Here is a 25163-nt window from a genome sequence, read left to right as displayed (position 1 = left end):
TGTTCAAAACGCTGGGGCTTTAAGTGCACCGTGTGTGTACATTTACAAACCAGTTGTACACATCAAAGACGACATGCGCTTTTACTGCACGAAGAGCTGGAACAGGATAAAGACGGAACTTGCCTTTAGCAAGAAAAAATAAACAGAATTTTAAGTCAAGGAATAAACCTGCACACTAGGTTTCCGAAGGAGATTACGTAGATTGCTAAAACAAACCTATTTAAGCAGGAAATTGAAATGTACCTGTTAATCCAAACATTCTATACAGTGAAGGAATGCTTACATAACGCATAGAATGGCCTGGTAAGAAAATGTAATACAAAAAGACGATAGTAAAAAACCTAACATTTGACGTAAGTTTTTCACTCTACATTTCCCCTCCCCCCTTTTTCCTTCCATTTTTTCTGGAGGTATTGCGCCTCCAAAAGCTGTGCAGTGTATACGAGTGAGACGCTGTCCTCTACCTGAGCTAAGCACCCCACTCGTTATAGAGGGCTGCAGGCTCTGTTTTTCAGGTTAGCAGGTGCGAAGCTGCAGTGCACTAAATGTTCCTGACGTCAGCTGACGATGTGTGCGTGTGTAGTGCTATGAAACAATGTGTGTACATCGTGTTTGGAGTGTGAAGTGAGTGTTAGTGAGAAATGAATGGACAGAGTAGCATTAGTGTTTGATCACTGTGAAGTGACCCCTTTGTGAGACAGTACTGCGCCTGGCACACACGCAAGTTTCCTGCCGAGGCGCCGGCTCATCCGCCAACAGGGCGCCGTTTCCTGATTCTGGTGTGGGGACCTGCCGCGTTGAGGAGGCCGCGAGCTGCCGAAAACGAGGCTGCAGAGTTCCGCGCAGCGTGAGCCGAGCTGAGCCATGTTTACACCTGGAGGACAGTGAGGTATCACGTGGAGCGGAACCGAAGCTGTGTCCAGTGGAGTCAAGTGCGGTCATAAGGATACGTTTTATGCTGTGTTCACCTGCGTGATAGTGCAGGATAACAGGTTTAGCCGTGCATTAAACTTGGACAGCACTGGCCAGCTATCTGGTCCAACTAAACTGCTGTGATGTGAGCAGTTGCAGTTCAGACATAGAAAGAGATGAGCTTCCAACCTCATCTAATCTTTAAAGAGAATGAAATAACATTCGTCAAAACCCCAGCACTACCGCACGCTTCTTAGCTGTCCACACGGAAACCGTAAAATGCTCTCGTTCTCACCAGACATAGTGTAGGTAGGCTGTTTAGGTTTTTACGCTGGTAACACCACGTAGTTCTCTGTATGAATATCGCTAACTGCGTCTGTGGCTGGTTGGAGTCATTGTTGCAATATTCGCTACCGTAGCGCTGGGCAGTTGGACTTGGATAGCGCGTAGCGTTGGCCATTTGAAGGTGAGCCGCCAGCAGTGGTGGATGTGGGGAGAGAGGTGCCAGAGTGTTGAGAGGTTACTATGAGCTGACGATCTGAACGTGTGTCCGTCATAAAAAGGAAATTTGTAAGACAGGACGTCATAAACTGTTTTGAACACTATTCAGGTAAATACATTCTATGTTCTCTATCAGAATCGTTCATTTTCTATCGATGCCTATCAGTAGTTAATGCCTTCAGTAGTTAGAATCTTTTACTTAGCTGACAGTATAGGTGCTCGCTGTATTGTAGTAGTTCGAGTAACGAAGATAATTGTGAGATAAGTGATTCATGAAAGGTATCAGTTATTGTTAGTCAGCGCTATTTTTTTTGTAGGGATTATTGAATGTCAGACTGCGTTACGCTAAAATATTATATGTCAGTTTAGTGATGATCAGAATAAGTAAAGAGAAAACTGTCTGAGTACGTTGAGTTTTGTTTAGCTGTTTGAAAATCAAATTACGTAAGAGTTTTTCCAGCACTGTCATTCTTTACATACAAAGGGGAAATTTCGTATGTCGACCCTTAGCCGAGGATGCCTCATAGGAACCTTCTGATTTTTTCTTGTACTTTGTGTAATTAGTGTAGATATTGTTTATTGCTAGCGCTCAATTGTAGAGTGAATCTCCTTTGTAGTTGTAGTTTTTCATTGTTGTACATTAAAATAGTTGTGAAATGCATGTAGATTTGCACCAAGTATTTCGCAGCCGCCCTTGGATATTATTTTCAGTGTTATTTTAATGTGTTTTCTTATTTTGCTCTCCAAATTGGGCTTCTCTGGGTTATTGTGTGAAATATTTTTCCAATTACGGCATGTGAAAAACGTAACACTAGGCTGCAAAGTAAACTGAGAAATGACAGTGAAGACGAGAGTAGTGTTTTAGCGCCACCGTGTAATGAATTAACAAATATTCAGAATAGTAATTTGGTAATTGTGCATAGGGAAACGGACCAGGTAATAAATAAGGGTGTAGACAGTGAAACAGCTAGTGAACAGGGTAGTATTGTCGATCGATCGGTCGGCAACAGCTCGCCCCAGGAATCCGAAATGACAGGACACAATCTTGCAAATACCGTAGATTCAGGTTTTGCGTCCTCACCTTTTCCTCAGTTAAGTCAAGACAGATTTTCTGCTTTTCAAAAGGCGAATGTTTCCGGTGCAAATGTACTGCCGAAAAGCATATAGGAACAGGTTGCAGACACTAACACATTATTATTGTAATTAATGCAACAAATGGAACAAAATCAAAAACAATCACAGCAACAAATTGAACAAAATCAGACACCAACAGGAACAGCTTCAATTGTTAGACACAACGCTTGAACAAACATGCGAAGATTTAACTGCTGAGTTACTTAACATCGTAACTAAATGTCAAAAATCTGTGATGACGTAAAAACATAAATTTGTTATAATTTTCAAACTATTTTTTCACAGGACGAAAATGCATTACAGAATCACGAAGCAGCTATAAAACAACTGCAAACTATTGTTCATGAAAATCACGAAACCTTGTGGGCTAAAATTGACTCAGTTGCATGTACCGATTCGGTCATGCAACTTGCAAAAAATTAGGAAAACTTAAAGAACACAGTAGATACACTAAAACTAAGTTGAGGAAAACACACAGTAGAAATCAGTTAATTATCGGAGAAAGTAGCCGAACTTTCGGATCAGTTCAGTAACTTGTCTACAAACACAGAAGTGTATGAACAAATTAAGAAATTTAAACAAAATCAGAATCAAATCAATAAACACTACGAAAGAGAAATCCGGGAAGTACAAGACCAGTTGACACAGGTAATACATGAATTACATGTTTCAGAGGAGACTTGCGCTCCAACACAGGAAGAGGGACTTAGAAATACGAAGAGCCACAAAATAATAGCACGGGGCATTTTGGAAATGGTAAAACTAAGTGGCAAGGTGCACCAAAATTTGAGATGGAACCGCCGACACGACGTAACAATGAGCGATATGCGACTCGCCGTCATAATGACTTTGACTATAAGCTGTTCATTACTACATGTAAATTCAAAACATATAAGGATCCCGGCAATGACATTCATCTGGCGTGGCTTCATAAATTCTCTCATTGTTTTCCTCCCAGCTGGTCATTACAGCACAGATTGGAATTTATGTGCGGCTATTTGGAAAATGAACTTGCTGTAAGAATGCGTTTGCTCATTCGCGATTGTCACACTGAAGGAGAATTCTACCATGCCTCCCTCTCAGCATATAGGTCTCAAGATACTCAAGAGTGAGTAAAAAATAGCATCATAATGATGAAAGTCTTTCAACAATCTGAATTCTCCAGTCTTGTCAAATATTTTGAAGACAAATCCATACAGCCCCTCAGAACTCATCCGCATACACTTAATCAAATTGCCTGAACATTTAAGACATATTATTTTGGCAGGACGTTGCAAAGACGATATCGAAGCTTTTCAATTACTCTTACAAGAAGTGGAAATTGGCAATGACAATCGCGGGACGCAAAACCAGGAAAACAACAATTACAGGTCACAGCCGTCACAACTCCGTGACGACAGAAACAATAACTGGACAGGACAAGGTTATTCTTACAACGCAGATCGTGAGCAAAACAGACACCACCCGTATGACAACCGTTGGCAGAGAAATAATAATTACAGGGAAAGATCACTTCTCTGCAGCAATGACTATGACAGAGATAATCAAGGAAACAGACAATGTGGGAACCAAAATAATTATTATGAAGGGAGACAGAATAACTTCAGATGCAACAGCCCACCGCGCAGTTACAATTCAGGGAGAAATTCTCCATCACGTGACAGAGAAGAAAGAAATTATAGAAATTACCTACATCATGACAGACGATATAGTCTTAACAACAGACCAGAATTTAACAAAAACTGGAGTGATTGAAACAGGGCAGGGCCCTCTCGACAAGTTGAAATTGTAGAGGTTAGATCTCCAAATTCCAATAGTGACGCACGACAACAAAGAGACGGTAGACAATGACTGACACCGCTGACAGCGACAAAACGTACTTATGGAGCTGACGATGCAGCTGCCGCGGCTATTAATTACGTAAAAATGAAACACTTTAGGGACTTCTTACTCCAGGAACACAACGTTAAACAACATTGCATATCCCGTAATTCACATTATAGTAAATGACGTAAATTTTATAGCAGTGCTTGTCTCCGACAGTCCCACTCATGAATTAGTGAAACAGCTTTTAGCAAATGCAACAAATCGAATGATTGCCCCACGCTTCCTTTACGTAAGATTAAATTACAAGGTGAAATTTTTGGAAAAGGTGGAGATGAATGACAACAAACATTCTTAGAATTCTTTTGTCACAGTCGCAGATTCACCATGAACTTTCCTATCATTCCATTATTGTCGACAGAAATTATATTAGGAGTAGACTTTTTGAATGAATACGAAGCAATCTTAAACTTTCACGATGCTGAAATAAGTTTAGAGAAAGAACGTAAGTCAATAGCATTGAAATTTGAAGATTGGCTCTCAAACCATGACAACGAAATTAAGCGGCATTACCTTTTGATAGACAACAGTTCGGAACTTTCGACGGAACTTGACACTAACAATCACTCTGCAAGTACTGACAGGGATGATATCGACGACGCATTCGAGACTAATGACTTAATTCAGAACAAAATTAAAACAATTGAGAAATGTAGTGACACTGATAGGCAGGACCTTTTTGAGATTTTACAAGCACATTCCACAGCTTTTACACACAAAAAAGGAACCATCAAAGGATTTCAATATCAGTTTCGTGTTCGTGAGCATACTAAATTTTGTGTTAGGCCATATGTAATTTTGGCACATTATAGGTACTGTGTTAGAAAAGAAATATATTGTATGCTTGACGAGAGAATTATTCAGTCAGCAGTAAGCTCATACAACAATCCATTACATGTTGTTGAGAAGAAAATGCATCGATCAGACTTGTCTTAGATTTGAGACAAATCAATACTATCATCATTCCTGAAACAGACAGGCCGCATATGTTGCAAGAACTTCTTCAATATTTTAATGGTGTAAAAGTGTTGTCCTGTATTGATCTCAGATACAACGTTTATCATATCGAACTTCATCCAGAAAGTAGAAAATACACACATTTTCTTTGTTTCGGCGTTTGTTATCAATTTTGGAAACTTCCTTTTGGTTTGAACATTTCTTCGGCAGCATTTATTCGTGGGCTAAATTCCATTTTACCTGAGTTCTTAAAACGTCACATCACCTCATATGTCGACGATATTCTAACAGCAAATGCGTCATGGGAACAACATAATCACATCCTCAACAGTGTATCACGTATTTTATCGGAATTTGGAATTACAGTTAACTTGGAAAAATCTGAATTCGGTAGGACAAAGGTGAATTTTTTGGGACACATTATTTTATGAAGGCATTCAGCCGGATCTTGAAGACTTAGAACCAATCAGAGCCATTCCAGTTCCATCCACAAAAAAACATGTCCATATTTTTCCAGGTCTCGTGAACTTTTACCGTCGTTTTCTGAATATGCAAATTCTAGTAACACCAAAACTTTGTTCTCTCACTGGAAAAATTACTATTGGGAACCGGGATGAACAGGCACACTTGGAATTCAATTCTTTGAAAGAAGCGCTACTTAACGCCCCAATACTAGCTCATCCAGATTTGTCACAAGATTTCTGCCTTAGCACAGATTCTTCTAAAGTCAGTCTTGGTGCTCATTTACTTCAAGAAGCCATAGGAAATTACACTGTTATTCAGAAAACCATTGCTTTTGATAGCCACGTGCTAACAAAATCGGAAAATAATTATTGCGTTACTGAATTAGAAGCTTTACCTATCGTTTGGAGTTCAATAAATTCCGTTTCTTTCTTTCTGGTAAACACGTAAAAGTATACAGTGATCATCGTGCATTACAATTTCTTATGTATTCAAAATTAAATCTTGACAAGTTAAAACGTTGGGCCTTGTTTCTGCAAGAGTTCTACTTCACAATAGTCTACATTCCTGGCAAGGAGAACATTGTTGCGGACGCACTGTCACGTGCACCGATCGGGCTTGAGAAAAGTAACGTAGAAACCAACCTGAAGAAAAATTTCAGTATTCTTTACATTCAGAAAGTCGCCTTTGAGAACTTTATCATCACATCTTTCAAGGACATAGCTCATTAACAAGATAAAGATTCGATTTGGAAAGGCATCAAAAGTAAATGGCACGAAAAGACACACACACAGATTCGGTGTTATTATCTGGTTAGAAACAACATACTCTTCAAACGTTGCACTGTTGATGACTAGATGTGCGTACTTTGCATTCCTGACGATTTTGTCAATAAGGTCGTTTGGTACATTTATTTCAGGTACGCACATTTTGGCCTACGACAATGTTATCATATTCTTCGGACGACTTGTTATTTTAAAATATGGAAAAGAAAATTCGAAGAGTCTTGTCTATTTCTAAACTTCGTCAAAAAGCTAAACCATATACCACCTCACATCGTGCTCTGTTGTTTCCTATCATTCCTTCTAATTTAAAAGAGTTTGCTGCTGTTGATCTCTTGGGACCCCTTGTCAGAACATCAAATGGATTTTTGTACGTTTTAGTCAGTGTTGAACTTACTTCAAAATTTATTTCTTTCACATGGTTACGTAAAGCCACTGGATGGTCTGTATCCAATGCCTTTGACAGAAATTTCTTACTTGAAGTTCGACACGTTGCTAAAGTCATTTCAGATAACGGACCGAAATTCATATCTGCGGTTTGGTAACGCATGCTTCAGAATCATAAAATCAAACCCAGTTTTATTTCATTGTACTCACCACATTGTAACCCTTCGGAACGGATCATGAAAGACATCAGTGAGCTTTGCAGACTTTATTGTCACAGAAAGCATCAACATTGGGACAAATATTTACACTTATTTCAAAACGTGCTGAATGAAATGCCTCATGACTCCCCTGCATTACCACCTATTCTTGTGCTGAAGAATGATGAACCACCGAACAGAATCCGAGAGCTTTTACCTTTTCCGAATACACGTAAACTTCGACACAAAGACATAATTGATTTGGCTATTAAAAATATAAATTTTACTGCAGACAAAAGGAGAAAACTAAACAGTAAAGCAAATGCAAAGAAACTCTATATTGGTCAGAAAGTTCTCATTTAAGCTCATTCATTGTCACATAAGAAGAAACACTTGTGCCAAAATTCTTTCTGATTTACAATGGACCTTACAGGATCCGACATATACCACATGATAATTGCATTGAAGTTGAAACTCTGCGTACTAGGAAAGGTAAAGGACTACATCACAGCCGGAGTGGCCGAGCGGTTCTGGGCGCTGCAGTCTGGAACCACGCGACCACTACGGTCGCAGGTTCGAATCCTGCCTCAGGCATGGCTGTGTGTGTTGTCCTTAGGTTAGTTAGGTTTAAGTAGTTCTAAGTTCTAGGAGACTGATGACCTCAGAAGTTAAGTCCCTTAGTGCTCAGAGCCATTTGAACTACATCACATTTCACATGTAAAACCATTTATTGAGAGATAATTTGCTTTCTGAATTAGTCATTGCTATAAGATTTCTACTTCATGTTACTAGTATGCTTTGTCACACTTAGAAAGTCCTAACATGTAACAATGTTTTGAAGTCAGTTATCCAGTCAAGAACCTATGTAACAAATTTAGACAGTAATTACAAATGCATTTTTGTAGTGAAGGCGACACAGTGTTATTGTGTGTACATTCCTGCTTGTTCGTTGCACGATTATGTAACAACTATAAGGCTTACATAATTAGAGCATATTCATGCTAATGAGATTTTAATGCCACATTTTGATTTACTTGAAAAGACATTCGGAATTTAAAGTACTTTCTGAGAGATAAGAGATGACACAGTTGTTAGTTTATTTGACAGCTACACGATTATATGACGTCGCTATTAATGAGTAATACAATTTACATTATTGCTTCTGCGCCATTTCTGTTTTATATCAGCACCGTTTTTCTACATTCTTCTGGAAAGTAAAATATGTTCAAGTAGTAACCTTTGTGGCATAGCTAAAAGGAGACAGCCTTTTCCATAGCTCAACAATTGGTTACAGTACAATACTTTCTTGGTCATGGTAATGTATGAAATAACTACGACATTATATGCATAGCATTTCACTTTTGTTAATAACGAGATAAGTATATTGACTTTTGTAGAACATTTTTTATGGACGATGATAACTAAGGCATATGGGACATTTTTTACCGTTAAGTAATGACACAAATTATCTTACAGCAAGACACACAGCTTAGAGCTATAGGACACACATTTGAGTGATTAATTTTTGTACTTCAATTTTTTTTCAAAGATTCTCGAATTACAAAGATACAAGGAAGGTTTTTGGTGATACATTTCATTCCATTGCTGTAACCTGTAACACCTGAGGTTATAATTACACTAATCCTCAGGGGGTACACGTTTACTTTGTGTGTGGCAAGCGCTTAGAGCCCTAGTTAATATGGCATTTGCTTATTCAGTTTTACACATTAGTACCACATTTCTCTAACACAGAAAGACACAGCTATCTGATCATTTAACTGAGAGAGACAAAGATTCTTTTTACTACATCAGCGACTCATGTTTATGTAATTACACAGATAACTTCGCACTTCTGAAATTGGATTTTGCCTACATTTTTGTGAACTGTTCATATTTGCTTTAGAAACCACTGTGATACTATGACAGCATGGTTTTAGAGATTTTGAAATTATTTAAGAAAGCTACGACGTTTTTGAGATTTGACTGAGGTGTTATGATATTATCATCATGATGACAATATGTATGGTGATGTCGAGGTGTGGTTGTGGTCATTATGAAGGGTGCATGACTGTGACTACCACTATGCTGACTGAAATTTTTGGACACTGTTATATTTATGGTATTTTGTTTCTACACATTAGTAACGTTAATTTTTAACCTGTGAAATGTTTTATATGAGACTGCCACTGTAGTGGAAACCACTGTTGCAAGTGTTTCAGTAAGAAAGTAAGTGACTTTGACGTAATGTGCTGTGGGCGCCCAGCTGCACAACAGTTGCCTGGAAAAAAACCATTAGTGTGTGCCTTTCAGAAGCACAGGTGTAGGAAAAAGAGGGCACTAACCTCGCTATTGACATTTCTTTGTAGAAAGCATTGCAAGTATGACTTGATAACATATGATTACAGTTTGGAGCTCATACTTTCTGATATTTACTAAAATGCCTAATGAAATGATGAGAAATATTTTATATCTATATGCCTCATTATGACTACTTCTTTTTCGTTGAGAGTTTTTTACTGCCTTATCGCTAGTGAATGAAATCATTATGCTTTGCCTTATATGTATTTTCTCATTTTGTTTAGTAACTGGTTTCTAGCTGTGCTGCAGCATTGGTTAAAATACAATTTAATAGCTGTACTAATGTAAATATGTTCTGTCTACAGATGTATTAAATAATAATTTTATGATCTACATTCTTGAAAAAAGGAGCACTAGTAAACAAAAGAAGCATAAGGAGAAGTGATTGACAAAAAGAACTGTATACATAATTTCCTTTTCAAGGACTTGGTAATTTTTTTGTAGAATAGGTTGTTGTGGTGCATCACTTTAGTGTTAAGATGTGACACAGGCATTAACATGCAAATAGACATTTCCATACTTGCATTGCTATCTTTATGTAATATTTTTTCTGCTTTGTCAAGTTTAGGTATTGTTTACTGCTTTTGCTGGTGCTGTTTGTCAGGCATTGTCCTTCTGAATTTTACTTTGTACTACTCTTATAAGGCAGTTTTACCACAGATTTATTTTTCTTGTTTGCTGCATATTGCCTTCTATTAGTTGTAATGTTGCATTTGCTTTGGTACTTTAGATATATTGCTGCTTGCTTTGCAAATGCATTTTTTTTGTCATTTCTGTTTGTGTTAATGCTTCTGCTGCTGCATTGCCTCGTCCGTTAGTTTATGTACCTGAGCTCAGTAGGCTTAAGTTACCTTAAGAGGGGGGATACTATATAAGAAACTAAGAATAGGGAAAGAATGCACTGAGAAGCTATAAGAAAAAGGTTTGGCCAAAAAAGTAGTGCACAATGAAGAATAATTATTTTCAAAGAGGATATAAACAAAAAAGTAGGGTTTAGGGACAACAGGTTTAGGTAGGATTTTCTTGGAAACAAATATTGTGGTAAGGTAATGAAAAATAAATGACGAGCTAAGGTAATGGAAAATGCAGAAAGCATGCTTAGATAAGACCTTTTTGCGAAAAAAATGTTGAAATAAGAGGAAAGATCTATTGAATGAAGTTTTGGGTTGGACTGCAGTACTAAATGTTATACTGAAAACAAACCCTGTCCTTTCCTTTTCTGTTATTCTGCTTTGTGTTTACATGTACCCTTGTGTGTCAATGTTCTTCCTGTCTTTATGTGTTTATCTGTTAAGACTTTTGTTGTAGAATTTTCTGATACTAAGCTGCATTTACTATGATGAGGAGTACTGTTATCCTCAAATACTCTGGAAAAATGTTTAGATATTATTTATTCTGTTATGTTTTCCTTCAATGATCATATGTCAAATTAATGTTACAATATTCTCTTTTCGCATCTATTTACTTATGTCACAATTCCTATAATACTCATGTATGTGTTTATTTCTATTCTATTGTTAAACTTGTATTACTACAAATGTTGTTTGTATTATTATGTTCTTTAATGATGTTTTCTGTACCTTTATAATTGTATTCTTATGCCATAAATTTGTAATTGTGTAGACACCAGTTCTTCAAATTAAGTGAATAGTAGGGATTCATTTTACTGCACACATTTCTGTTGGTCATACTGTATGTGTCAAATCTCAGATGGTAAATGACTGTCTTAGTGTTTGGACATGTGTTGATAATTCACCAAGAGAGTGGTTAACTACATTGCTGGTTCTAAGGACATTCCAAAAAGTTTGTGACTGCACAAGCAGTGGTTCATGGATTTACTACATTTTCTGCAACACTCTTTGATGGTGACTGTGCACCCGCACTGTCGCAACAGATGATTGCTGGCCATGTGTACAAGGACTACACTGGGCCTGCATCTTGATGGCCCACCAGTACTATTATCTCCACCAGGAATAATGTGGGTCTGCATCGGTGGTGGCCCTCTATTACCATCATCTCTACAGGAAATACTGTGGGTCTGCTCTGATCACCTACCTACCTAAATTCTGCAAAACTTCGACTGTGGGTTTGCTCTGTTGTGGCCCATTACCTGTCTGCATGTCAAGAGTTAGCACTGTCTTTCTGTTGGAAGTACAACATAACTTCTTCAAGACTACATGGAAATCCACTACTTCCGTGTGCACTTTCTTTCACTGCTGAGGCTTGGGCACAAAACTATAATTCTTACTGTGATGAAGGATCAGGACTGCCTTTATGGACTGTGAGGACAATTTTTGCTTTTCACTAACATTGTGTGAATAAATGCGTGCATTTGATATCTTTGTTATTGTAATTACGAATTTTTTTTTCAAATCAGTATTGTCCACTGTCCAAAACAATTTGTAAAATTTTTTGTGGTGTGCATGGGGCTGTTTAGGTTTTTATGTTGGTAACGCCACGCAGCGCTCTGTATGTAAATCGCTGACTGCGCTGTGTGCAGTCTGTGGCTGGTTACACTCGTGGTTTGAATATTCGCTTGTGTAGCGCTGGGCAGTTAGATGAGAACAGCCCGTAGCGTTGGGCTGTTGGAGGTGAGCCGCCAGCAGTGTTGGATGTGGGGAGAGAGATGCTAGAGCTTTGAGAGGTTACTATTAGCGGACGATATGGACGTGTGACCGTCAGAAAAAGGAAATTTGTAAGACTGGATGTCTATTATGAGTTTTGAATACTATTAAGGTAAATACATTGTTTGTTCTCTATAAAAATCTTTCATTTGCTAACCATGCCTGTCAGTAGTTACTGCCTTCAGTAGTCAGAATCTTTTATTTAGCTGGCAGTACTGGCGCTCGCTGTATTGCAGTAGTTCTTCTGTAGGATTATTGAAAGTCACATTGTGTTGCACTAAAATATTATCTGTCAGTTTAGTGATGTTCAGAATAAGTAAAGAGAAAACTGTCTGAGTACGTTGAATTTTACCTAGCTGTTTGAAAATCAAATAACATAAGATTTTTTCCAGCGCTGTCATTCTTTACAAATAGTAGTATTCTAATTACAAACAAGAGTGATTAGAATTCCTCACTTAAACTCAAGGTCAAAATTCTGAGCGAGCTATGTGAGATGCAAAAGCATACTGCAGGTATTTCACCATACTGTTGAATACTGAAGCTACTGAAAGCATTAATTACAGTCAGTCGTCTGGTAATCTCTCAGCTACTTCTTTATCTGAATGTGAGAAACACATTTCTGTTTTGGAACTATGATCTGCTACATTGATAACGAGGCGATCAACAATAGAATCCGCGAAGTCACCCAGGCGCCGTATTTTCTCGTCTTATTTTATGAGGCGCCGTTCTATATCCCGCCGGCGTTCGGAAGTGGCATGTGAAAAAGCTGCGTGCGTTAGTTCCAATACGTCTGTCTGGCAGATTAACAGTCTTGTTATTTCTCAGGCCAAATCCCTTAGCTTGGCTCCCGATCGGTGCTATTGGATTCATACTGTAATAGGACAGTAACAACTGTAAGAAGGCTGCATTTTTATGGCGTGCTCGATGTTGTGAAAATGATTGTTTCTCATGTCTCTGCGACACTCATCACTCTCGTTCGTGTGACACTACATCTGTTGTATAAAACAATGGATACAGTGCAAATAAAGAGTGTTCGTTTATTTTTATTTTACGCCTAAAAATTAAATTGTTATGTGTTCTTAATTCAAGCAACCGTTATTAACAATCTTTCATAAAGCTCGATAATTAAGAATTTATATTTCTAATAAAAACAGGAATTTCGCGCGGAATATGTAATTTGATACAAGAAGAGGAGCATTACTCATAAAAATGATGAATTTTGCAATTACTAGATGTAGGTATTTGAAATTGACCGAAACAAATGACGAAGGCGAGACTCGAACGAACGATCCATCAACTGTACCAGATTATCACTCTACTACACTAACGATTCAAGAGGAATGTAATAATTCCAATTCCAAAGAAGGCAGGTGTTGACAGATGTGAAAATTACCGAACTATCAGTTTAATAAGTCACTGCTACAAAATACTAATGCGAATTCTTTACAGAAGAATGGAAAAACTGGTAGAAGCCGACCTCGGGGAAGATCACTTTGGATTCCATAGAAATGTTGGAACACGTGAGACAATACTGACCTTACGCCTTATCTTAGTAGAAGGATTAAGGAAAGGCAAACCTAAGTTTCTAGCATTTGTAGACTTAGAGAAAGTTTTTGGCAATCTTGACTGGAATCCTCTCTTTCAAATTCTGAAAATGGCAGGGGTAAAATACAGGGAGCGAAAGGCTATTTACAATTTGTACAGAAAGCAGATGGCAGTTATAAGAGTCGAGGGATATGAAAGGGAAGCAGTGGTTGGGAAGGGAGTGAGAAGGGTTGTAGCCTATGTGCGATTTTATTCAATCTGTATATTGAGCAAGCAGCAAAGGAAACAAAAGAAAAGTTCGGAGTAGGTATTAAAATTCATGGAGAAGAAATAAAAGTTTGAGGTTCGCCGATGAAATTGTAATTCTGTCAGAGACAGCAAAGGACTTGGAAGAGCAGTTGAACGGAATGGGAAGTGTCTTGAAAGGAGGGTATAAGATGAACATCAACAAAAGCAAAACGAGGATAATGGAATGTAGTCGAATTGAGTTGGGTGATGCTGACGGAATTAGATTAGGAAATGAGACACTTAAAGTAGTAAAGGAGTTTTGCTATTTGGGGAGCAAAATATCTGATGATAGTCGAAGTAGAGAGGACATAAAATGTAGACTGCCAATGGCAACGAAAGCGTTTCTGAAGAAGAGAAATTAACATCGAGTATTGATTTAGGTGTCAGGAAGTCGTTTCTGAAAGTATTTGTATGGAGTGTAGCAATGTATGGAAGTGAAACATGGGCGATAAATAGTTTATAGAAGAAGAGAATAGAAGCTTTCGAAATGTGGTGCTACAGAAGAATGCTGAAGATTAGACAGGTAGATCGCATAACTAATGAGGAGGTATTGAATAGAATTGGGGAGAAGAGGAGTTTGTGGCACAACTTGAAGAAGGGATCGGTTGGTAGGGAATATTCTGAGGCATCAAGGGATCGCCAATTTAGTTAAAATGGTTCGAAAGTGGTTCAAATGGCGCTGAGCACTATGGGACTTAACTTCTTAGGACATCAGTCCCCTAGAGCTACTTAAACCTAACTAACCTATGGACATCACACACATCCATGCCCAAGGCAGGATTCCAACCTGCGACCGTAGCAGTCACGCGGGTCCAGATACCAATTTAGTATTGGAGGGCAGCGTGGAGGGTAAAATTCGTGGAGGGAGACCAAGAGATGAATACAGTAAGCAAATTCAGAAGGATGTAGGCTGCAGTAGGTACTGGGAGATGATGAAGCTTGCACAGGATAGAGTAGCATGGAGAGCTGCATCAGACCAGTCTTTGTACTGAAGACCACAAAAACAACATGTTTCAGTTACGACGAAGTTGTTTTAAACGAACCAAGGTAGACCATTGCTTTGGGGCGGATGTCTGGTTACCTAAGTTGCTGAATGCGAGAGAGCTTAAAAATTAGTTCCACAGCGTGCAGTTTTTCCCAGTGCGACAGATGAGGTCATATACCGAACTTGGAAAAATAACACAAGTGCACCCTTAAATATTTGGCCTTTAAAGTGTTGCTAAATGGAGTGAATATACCCAAAACAACTTTCGGATGGTGTGCTGAGCTATCCTGTGGATAAAAGCCGGACTTGCAAGATTCGACAGTCGCCAGGTAACGTAATGTTACAAACAGCCTGTCACATAATAGGGCATGAACCATTATTTTATCAGTGATCTAGGCTGGTATGATCACAAGACCTGCAAACATATGATTTAATTCTCTTTTTCGAGATTGTGAGATAGGATAGCCACCCCCATGACTGTGTCACACTTGCTAATTCCCTCTTCTATCTCAGAGAACAGTTTCTGGAATCAAGCCATGTCCATCCTCTCGAAGTTCCAAAATTCTTGTGGATCTCCGGGCCTCACTTCTTTCATTAGCAGTGAATATATTTGAATGCCTTCGTTCCTCCCTTTCGGCCACTGGCTTTTAAGCACTCTTAAGGAACGCATAAGCCCTGTCCCAGAGTCAAACCCAACAAAATCTGGCTTTTCGTTCACACCGTCGTTCTGCACTAATCCGAAGATTTACAGTCACTACCAGAGCAACAACTCCTAAGACAACTGCGTCCTACATGTGTAGAATGCTGTATAAATCTAAATTTAGATATACATATATCTTTGTAACCAAGTGTCGTAATATAAAACTAAATGTTGGGTCTGTAATTCTGAACAGTAGTAACCTACATTAGAGAATAACAATTACTTAATAAATAATAATAAGAAAACAGCTTCTTATTAAACAGGTACCCTGATCGAATGGCGTTACAATATATTACACTGTTCCACTTGTGTTTCCCGTGGTAGAACGGACGACTTTACAGGAGATCAGACTGTTCTATTTGTGTTTCGCGCGTTACTACCATCTATTGCGCATGTGCGACAGGTACATTCCCTCGTGGGTAGTGTAATAGGTCGAAGTGAACCAGTCTGTAGTTACAGATATGCACACTTGGGGCGCTGGTGCATAGGCATACGGTTTATGCGCATCGTGTAACTGGGACTTTACAATCCTGTCCTTACGGTGAGCATCCCAGCGTCTGTTCAGTAAGCGGGTTTTGATGTTTGTGTCGCCGAGGCACTTGTGCTGAGCTGTGATCGTTTGGCTGTGAGCTGGGCTGACTGCATTAAGGCCGTTTGCCGTACCAGTTAAATTACCACAGGCCCACTGAACTTTCATAAAGTGCGATCCGAATTAAAGTGTCAGTCGGTCGTGCGTCTCGTAATCCTATCCCATGAGAGTTCTGATTTTTATTTTGTAAATTCCTGTCAAGTGGACAGAGAATTTGACGCTTCTAATTGTCATTAGCGTGTGGGCTGTCAGTTGGGGTTCACTCAGAAGTCTTCTCACCGTGTATTCGGATTTGTATATCTTACTTCTGAAGTTTAATGTTGTGTCTATTTCTGTTGTAAGCAGACTGCGTGCCGTTTATGGTTTCTCTATTATACTGTGTAATGGCATGTGGGATATGACACTGAATCTGAATACCTTACTATGTCTGTTAGTTAAAGGTTGTGGTATGTATCATGATCAAACAAGGTAACATGTTAAGGACTTGTCAAGTTCCTGTATTCGAGGAAAAGAATTTGGTGTTACACATTTGGGTACTAAATTGTTCCTTTACCGTTTACAAATGTCTACCTTTGTATTTTGGATTGCTCGGTTATTACTGTGTTGTATGTTTCTGGGCAGGGACTACTCAGGAGGATATCATTATCAAGAGAAACAAAACTGGTGCTTTACAGACCAGAGTGTGGAATGTCAGATCCCTTAATCAGGCATTTTGGTTGGAAAATTTAAAAAGGAAAATGGATAGATTAAAGTTAGATATAGTGGGAATTAGTGAAATTCAGTGCCGGGAGGAACAAGACTTCTGGTAGTGTAAATACAGGCTTATAAATACAAAATCAAACAGGGGTAATGCAGGAGTAGGTTCAGTAATGAATAAAAAATAGGAAGGAGGATAAGCTACTACAAACAGCGTAGTGAACGCATTATTGTGGCCAAGATAGATACGAAGCTTACAGTAGTACAAGTTTATATGCCAACTAGCTCCCAGATGACGAAGAGATTGAAGAAATCTATGATGAAATAAAATAATTTATTCAAAGAGTGAAGGGAGACGAAAATTCAATAGTCATGGGGGACTGGAATTCAACAGTAGAAAAAGGAAGACAAGGAAAAGTAGTAGGTGAACAAGGAATGAGGGTAAAGAATGAAGGAGGAAGCCGCCTCGTAGAATTTTGCTCAGAGCATAACTTAATCATAGCTAACACTTGGTTTATGAATCATGAAAGAAGATTATATACGTGGAAGAGGCCTGGAGACAGTGAAAGGTTTCAGATAGATTATGTAATGATAAGACAGAGAATTAGGAACCAGGTTTTCAATAGTAAGGCATTTCCAGAGGCTGATATGGACTCTGACCACAATCTATTGAACTGCAGATTAAAACTGAAAAAACGGCAAAAAGGTGGGAATTTAAGGAGATGGGACCTGGTTAAATTGAAAGAACCAGAGGTGGTAGAGAGTTTCAGAGTATTAGGAAACAATTTATTAGAATGAGGGAGAGAACTCTAGTAGACGAAGAATGGGTAGCATTCAGAGACGAAACAGTGAAGGCAGCAGAGGATCAAGGAGGTAAAAACACGAGGTCTAGTAGAAATCCTTGGGTAACAGAAGAGATATTGAATTTAGCTGATGAAAGGAGAAAATATAAAAATGCAGTAAATAAAGCAGGCAAACTGAAATACAAACGTCTAAAAAATGGGCGATATGACACTGTGTGAAGAATGTTACAGACCACTTAAAGACCTAAGTCGAAACGAGGCCCAGGGAGTAGACATACAATTAGAATTACTAATAGCCTTGAGAGAGCCAACCCTGACAAAACTCTACCATCAGGTGTGCAAGATTTATGAAACAGGCGAAATACCCTCAGACTTCAAGAATAATGTAATAATTGCAATCCCATAAAAGCAGCTGTTGACAGGTGTGAAAATTACCCAACTATCAGTATAATAAGTCACAGCTGCAATATACTAACACGAATTCTTTACAAACGAATCGAAGTACTGGTAGAAGCCAGCCTCGGGGAAGATCAGTTTGGATTCCGTACAAATGTTGGAGCACAAGAGGCAATACTGACCCCACGACTTATCTTGCAAGATAGATTAAGGACAGGCAAACGTACGTTTCTAGCATTTGTAGACTTAGAGAAAGATTTTTACAATGTTGATTGGAATATTCTCTTTTAAATTCTGAAGGCGGCAGGGGTATAATAGCGAAAAGCTATTTACAATTTGTATAGAAATCAGATGGCAGTTATAAGAGTGGAGGGGCATGAAAGGGAAGCAGTGGTTGGGAAGCAAGTGAGACAGGGTTGTAGGCTATCCCTAATGTTATTCAATGTGTACATTGAGAAAGCAGTAAGGGAAACAAAAAAAAATTTGGAGTAGGAATTAAAATCCATGGCGAAGATATAAAAACATTGGGTCTTGCGACTGCACTGTAATTCTATCAGACACAGCAAAGGAAGTGGAAGAGCAGTTGAGCTGAATGGGCAGTGTCTTGAAAGGAGGATATAATATGAACATCAACAAAAGCAAAACGAGGATAATGGAATGTAGTTGAATTAAATCAGGTGACGCTGAGGGAATTAATTAGGAAATGAGAAACTTAATGAGTTTTGCTATTTGGGGAATGAAGTAACTGATGATGGTTGAAGTAGAGAGGATATAAAAAGCAGACCGGCAGTGGCAAGGAAAGCGTTTCTGAAGAAGAGAGATTTGTTAGCATCGAGTATAGATTTAAGTGCCAGAAAGTCTTTTCTGAAGGTATTTGTATGGAGTGTAGCCATGTATGGAAGTGAAACTTGGACGATAAATAGTTTACACAAGGAGAGAAGCTTTCGGAATGTGGTGCTACAGAAGAATGCTGAAGATTAGACGGATAGATCACGTAACTAATGAGGAGGTACTGAATAGAGTTGGGGAGAAGAGGAATTTGTGGTACAACTTGACTAGAAGATGGGGTCGGTTGGTAGAACATGTTCTGAGGCATCAACAGATGTTCAATTTAGTACTGGAGGGCAGCGTGGAGGGTAAACATGTTAGAGGGAGACCAAGAGATGAATATACTAAGCAGATTCAGAGGGACGTAAGTTTCAGTAGGTACTTGAAGAAGCTTGCACAGGATGGAGTAGCATGAAGAGCTGCATCAGACCAATCTTTGTACTGAAGACCAGAAAAACAACAGGTTTCAGTTATGTCGAAGTTGTTTTAAACGAACGAAGGTAGACCATTGCTTTGGGGCGGATGTCTGGTTACCTAAGTTGCTGAATCCGAGAGAGCTTAAAAATTAGTTCCACAGCGTGCTTGCCTGTGTGACAACATGTATAATTGTTGGTCCTAATTTTGATCCCTACATCAGCAAACTGTTTCGTTGTGTTCTGGGCCCAAGATTAATTATGGTTGAATCTTGGCAGCTTTCAGCATGCTCATTTTATGTGTTTTGGCGAGCCTTTCACCTTTTAAGCGTATGTTTGTGTTAAATAATAAATTGAGCCATCAACTCACCAGTTTCAACCGAGTGGTTTGTCAAGATTTTTGGTACTTAATTGAAACTTGGAATTGCCTCACGGACCGACCATTATAAGATGTAAGTGATGTCAGATTCCCTGAATATTTGTCTTGGCTAAGTTACCTGGAAAACTCAATCAGTATAAGCTCTTATTGCAGCTGTTGCTTGTATAGAGCATCACCATATTGTTCATTAAGACATTTTGATTTTGTTATTTGTGTAACTAGTATATCCTTTCCTATTGGTTACTGTGCTATGAATTTCTTTGACTGCAAGCCTGATATGCATTTAGTTTCACTTAATGATTCCTTCATTTTTTGACAAATTATTTCATTCAGTCTGAATTTAACTATATGCCTGTATCGGTATAAAGTTCGAAGCAACCTCTGCTGTTGCTCTGTGAAGCATATGTAATCTTGCTATATGACCTAAGACTAAAAGTACATTTAAGTTTTGTTATCATGTAACACGCTTAATTCTTTAATGATCGATTTCTCTAATTATTCAAGATATCGTTTTTGTTTGATGAATTCGTATTGTGTGCTAGATTGGCTCATTTGTCCACCAGCACCTTACCCACTCAACCGAGTTCCCTGCCGCCTGAAGTATTGTATGCAAGGGATAAACAGAATGAGGTAGCACCATCTTAAACCGACTAGCCTTGTATTCGGGATGGTGGATGGTCCGCTCTTCATTCACCCACCCTAATTTAGATTTTCGTGGTATCCGTAAATCATCTCAGGTAAATGCTAGGTTTATTCCTACTATAAGGCAACAGACAACTACTTATCGCAATCTTGCCATTCTACACTTATAAGCCTGCATAAGTCTATATATGCGAATTACCTTAACTTACTTAAATTGTAAAAAGTGATCTACTAACAAAATACTACTACTACTAATACTACTACTACTACTTATACCATTACTACAACAACAACACACAAGTGATGAAGTACGCTTACATACCTGGTCAACACATGCATGGCAGTGTGATCATGTGTGTTCTGGACATAGTGTAAAATGCTCATGTGGACTTGTTACCTCATTCCTTCCTCAGTTTATCAACAATAAGAGGTACGGTTTTCAGTCCTTCCTTTCCTTCTTCAGATAGTGGTCGACCTTTCGTAGCTGTTAAGTAGCATTCCATACAGGTATAACTGCTGTTCCCAAGAGTGTACCTAGTATCTGTGCAAAGGGTCAGTTCCTACTAATTTTGTGGATAGGTAATGTGTGGAGAAAACGAAGCACAATTTATTACGACGAGAAACTAAAAAATTATGAAAAACAGATTATCAGGGCCACATTTTTTCCCTCATAATCTGATTACCATATGGGGCCGACCCGTTACCGTGTCAGTTTCTGCCATAGCGACTCTGGTTACTTCTTCAAAGTGGCAACAAACCCAGTACAGGTGCAATAGAATTATTTCTATTTTAATCTTGTTCTAAGTTGATAGGAATATTATTAAGTCTGCATATGATCATTTAATGACTGGGGCCGTACTTCCTGACAGACTTCAATTAAGCGTGGAAACAGAGACCTGTAAAAACGCAGATAGGCGAAATTAGTTACAGACCTACTAGAGTACTTCACCTCTTTTCAAAAGTCTATGAGAATGTGGCTCGGATAGAATACTGACTCATGTCCAGATTGTATACCAGTCAGGTATCTCTCAGAGTACGCTGATAAAATAGCTCCATATTTAGCAATTATATACAACCACTCGCTCACAGAAAGATCCGTACCTGAAGACTGGAAGATTGCTCAAGTCACACCAATACCCAAAAAGGGAAGTAGGAGTAATCGGCTGAATTACAGGCCCATATCACTAACGTCGATTTGCAGTAAGGTTTTAGAACATATACTGTATTCGAACATTATGAAGTACCTCGAAGAAAACTATTTATTGACATATAGTCAGCACTGATTCAGAAAATATCGTTCTTGTGAAACACAACTAGCTCTTTATACTCATGAAGTAATAAGTGCTATCGACAGGGGGTGTCAAATTGATTCCATATTTTTAGATTTCCACAAGGCTTTCGACACCGTTCCTCACAAGCGTCTTCTAACCAAACTGCGTGCCTACGGAGTATCGCCACAGTTGTGCGACTGGATTCGTGATTTCCTGTCAGAAAGTTCACAGTTCGTAGTAATAGACGGAATGTCATCGAGCTAAACAGAAGCAATATCCGGCGTTCCCCAAGGAAGTGTTATAGGCTCTCTATTGTTCCTGACCTATATTGACGACATAGGAGACAACCTGAGTAGCCGTCTTAGATTGTTTGCAAATGATGCTGTCATTTATCGTTTTGTAACGTCGTCAGATGATCAAAACGACTTGCAAAATGATATATATATCTGTATGGTGCGAAAAGTGGCAATTGACCCTGAATAAAGAAAAGTGTGAAGTTATTCACATGTGTACTAAAAGAAATCAGCTAAATTTCGGTCATGCGATAAGTCACACAAATCTGAGGGCTGTAAATTCAACTAAATACTTAAGTATTACAATTACAAATAACCCAAATTGGAACGATCAGATAGATAATATTGTGGGTAGAGCAAACTAAAGACTGCGATTCATTGGCAGAACACTTAGGTGCCACAGGTCTACCAAAGAGACTGCTTACAATACGCTGGTCCGCCCTATTCTGGAGTATTTCTGTGCGGTGTGAGATCCGCGTCAGGTGGGACTGATGGATGAAATCGAAAAAGTACAAAGAAGGGCAGTTCGTTTTGTATTATCGCGAAATAGGGGAGGTAGTGTCACAGACATGATACGTGAACTGGAGTAGCAATCATTAAAACAAAGGCGTTTTTCGCTGCGACAGGATCTTCTCAAGAAATTTCTATCACCAGTTTTCTCCTCTCATTGCGAAAACATTCTGTTGGCACCCACCTACATGGGGAGAAATGATCATCACGATAAAATAAGAGAAACCAGGGCTCGCACAGGAAAGTTTAGGTGCTCGTTTTACCCGCGTGCCGTTCGAGAGTGGAACGGTGGAAAGACAGCTTGAAGGTGGTTCATTGAACCCTCTGCCAGGCACTTTATTTTGAATAGCAGAGGAATCACATAGATGCAGATGCAGATGTAGAAATTTTGTTAAGACGAAAGCGAGTTAGCTGAACCAGGGATGTGGTTGTGTACAGGTGGGCCGAAGGGAAGTCTTGTTTTAATAGTAGGAAAAGTAATGATTTTACTGAAAAAAATATAGTAATAGTCGGACTGTGCATTACGTGGAAACGAATTATAGCACGCCGGCAGTGGAAGTAGTCTGAGCACGCAGATACTAAGGAAAAGGTAAAGTAGCCAGCAAAGTAACACAGCAGCGCTGTCGCATTAAAATACAGAAATGTGTGGAGAGACCACTATTCGTTTCGAAATTATTGACAGCGAAGTCAGAAGACAGAAGGAAAGAGAAAAGGTCCAAGAACTCAAGTTTCAGCTGTGTATCGACGAAAACGATATAAGATTATTAAGAAGAAGTGTGGAGACAAGTACGAGAAGGAACTAATAGTTATTACAGAACACGGGTATACGTTACACTAAGAGAGATAGTGTGCGAAATAAAAGAGTTATTTCGTCTGAGAAATAGAGTGAACTACAGCAATGGTGCGGACTTTGATATAAAACTTGAGTGTGTACCGACTTGGTGCTTGAGCGAATGGGAAGTAATAAACGGATTAAGTATTGCACAAATTATTTAATGTCAGGACCAAAACACACGTTCTCAAAAGTGTGACATCAAATAAAGTGACGTCATCCAACTTGAGTGACGGACTGTAAATTTTACGGCAACATGTGTTAACGAAACTGAACTTTTACAGACACCGTGTCATGTAGACGATATTGCTGATATGATAAGAGATGAAAAACATTAAGAGGCGTCCGATGAGGGGAACGCAGGAGACATGCAAATTGGTTTCCCCATTCTATCCAGTGACTGGGATATGCAGCATCGTGTATGTCACGTACTTGTACAGATAAGGTTGCAGGCGTTCCAATTAGTCGTCGTTTCGAACACCTGCTGTTGTGCACAACGTTGCTGAGTAAACTTTTGGAATCAGCCTGAACACAAATTGAACAATCAACTTTCCTCCACGTTGTTACTTAGTTTAGTAAAAACATTGTGAACCCAGAGCAACTGAATTTCTTTCTGCTGGAAAACAGATGTTAGGTACATTAACACTCTGTAGACGTCTTCCAGCAACTGTCGCCTGAAACGTCCTGGCAGATCAGAACCGTGTGCTGGACCGAGACTCGAACTCGGGACAGTTGCCTTTCTCTGGAAAGTGCTCTGTCAGGAAGTTTCATATTAGGCACACTCTGGTCCGGAGTGAAAACTTTATTGCGGAAGCCTTTCCTGCTTCAGTTGTCATTTAGGTCCGACAAGTATACATCAAAAGCAACATTCGTTCTGGAACCTGTTTGAAAACTATGGAATTCGTGAAATAATAACTATGCAAGTAGCACCATTATTTACATTGTGCTGTAAGAAGCTGTATTTACTATAGATCATAGCTGACGTGAGACAATACAGGTGCTCATCACAAAAGCTGTTGTGGTACAGGTAGAGGAAAAAATGGTTCAAATGGCTCTGAGCACTATGGGACTTAACATCTGTGGTCATCAGTCCCCTAGAACTTAGAACTACTTAAACGTAAATAACCTAAGGACATCACACAACACCCAGTCATCACGAGGCAGAGAAAATCCCTGACCCCGCCGGGAATCGAACCCGGGAACCTGGGAGGTAGAGGAAAATAGTTGGGAAAAGAGAAAAACATCTCGGTCTCCGTTTTCATAGCCTCCGCTTTTAAGTGTGGATAACACTGAGAACAAGAGACTGCCAAATCGAGCGAAGTTATACTCACAGTATATATATATACCGTACGTTGATGGAGGGAGTACGTGGAGACTCACCAGACACGTTGGGCGCCGCGGCAGCCAGTGCAGTGGTGGTCGGCAGCGAGACTCGCCTCCTGTGCTGGACTGGGCTGCCGCCTCCCACCCACTCTGTCCGCAGTTTTCCTCCAGACCCCCTCCCTCCCCCACTCCTTCCCCCTCCCCCCTCCGCACCGACAACGATAACCCTTATATAGGTCTGACGTTCGAAATATTTCTGCCATGTGATCTTAGCCGAAACACTAAGAATTCTTGCTGTTACGCAAAGGCTGTAAGTGAATTCATATCGCGTTTTCTGTCGCCCAGTGGCCATTCTGGCACCGTAATGGAAAGTGATGCATTCGGTATTTCTAAACTGTTTCACCGCGAAATGCGGTCACTCCTTTCAACCATCGCACGAGGCCCCAAATGGCAGAGACTGAGATAAGCGATC

At 39.3% G+C, this 25163-nt stretch overlaps 1 protein-coding gene across 1 annotated transcript in view; it reads right to left on the bottom strand.

Annotated features, from left to right (window-relative positions):
• The window catches only part of LOC124720136 (ankyrin-3-like), a 98358-nt gene extending 73546 nt beyond the window's left edge, over nt 1-24812 (bottom strand). Inside the window, exon 1 of the mRNA XM_047245436.1 lies at nt 24749-24812. The gene's annotated coding sequence lies outside the window, so the exon portion shown is untranslated. The remainder of the gene's footprint in view (nt 1-24748) is intronic.
• Nucleotides 24813-25163: the final 351 nt, after the last annotated feature.

Source organism: Schistocerca piceifrons, chromosome 11 (genome assembly GCF_021461385.2).
Source record: "Schistocerca piceifrons isolate TAMUIC-IGC-003096 chromosome 11, iqSchPice1.1, whole genome shotgun sequence".
NCBI lineage: Eukaryota > Metazoa > Arthropoda > Insecta > Orthoptera > Acrididae > Schistocerca > Schistocerca piceifrons.
The sequence above is the reverse complement of the archived record's forward strand: the minus strand, read 5'-3'. Positions and strand labels throughout refer to the sequence as shown.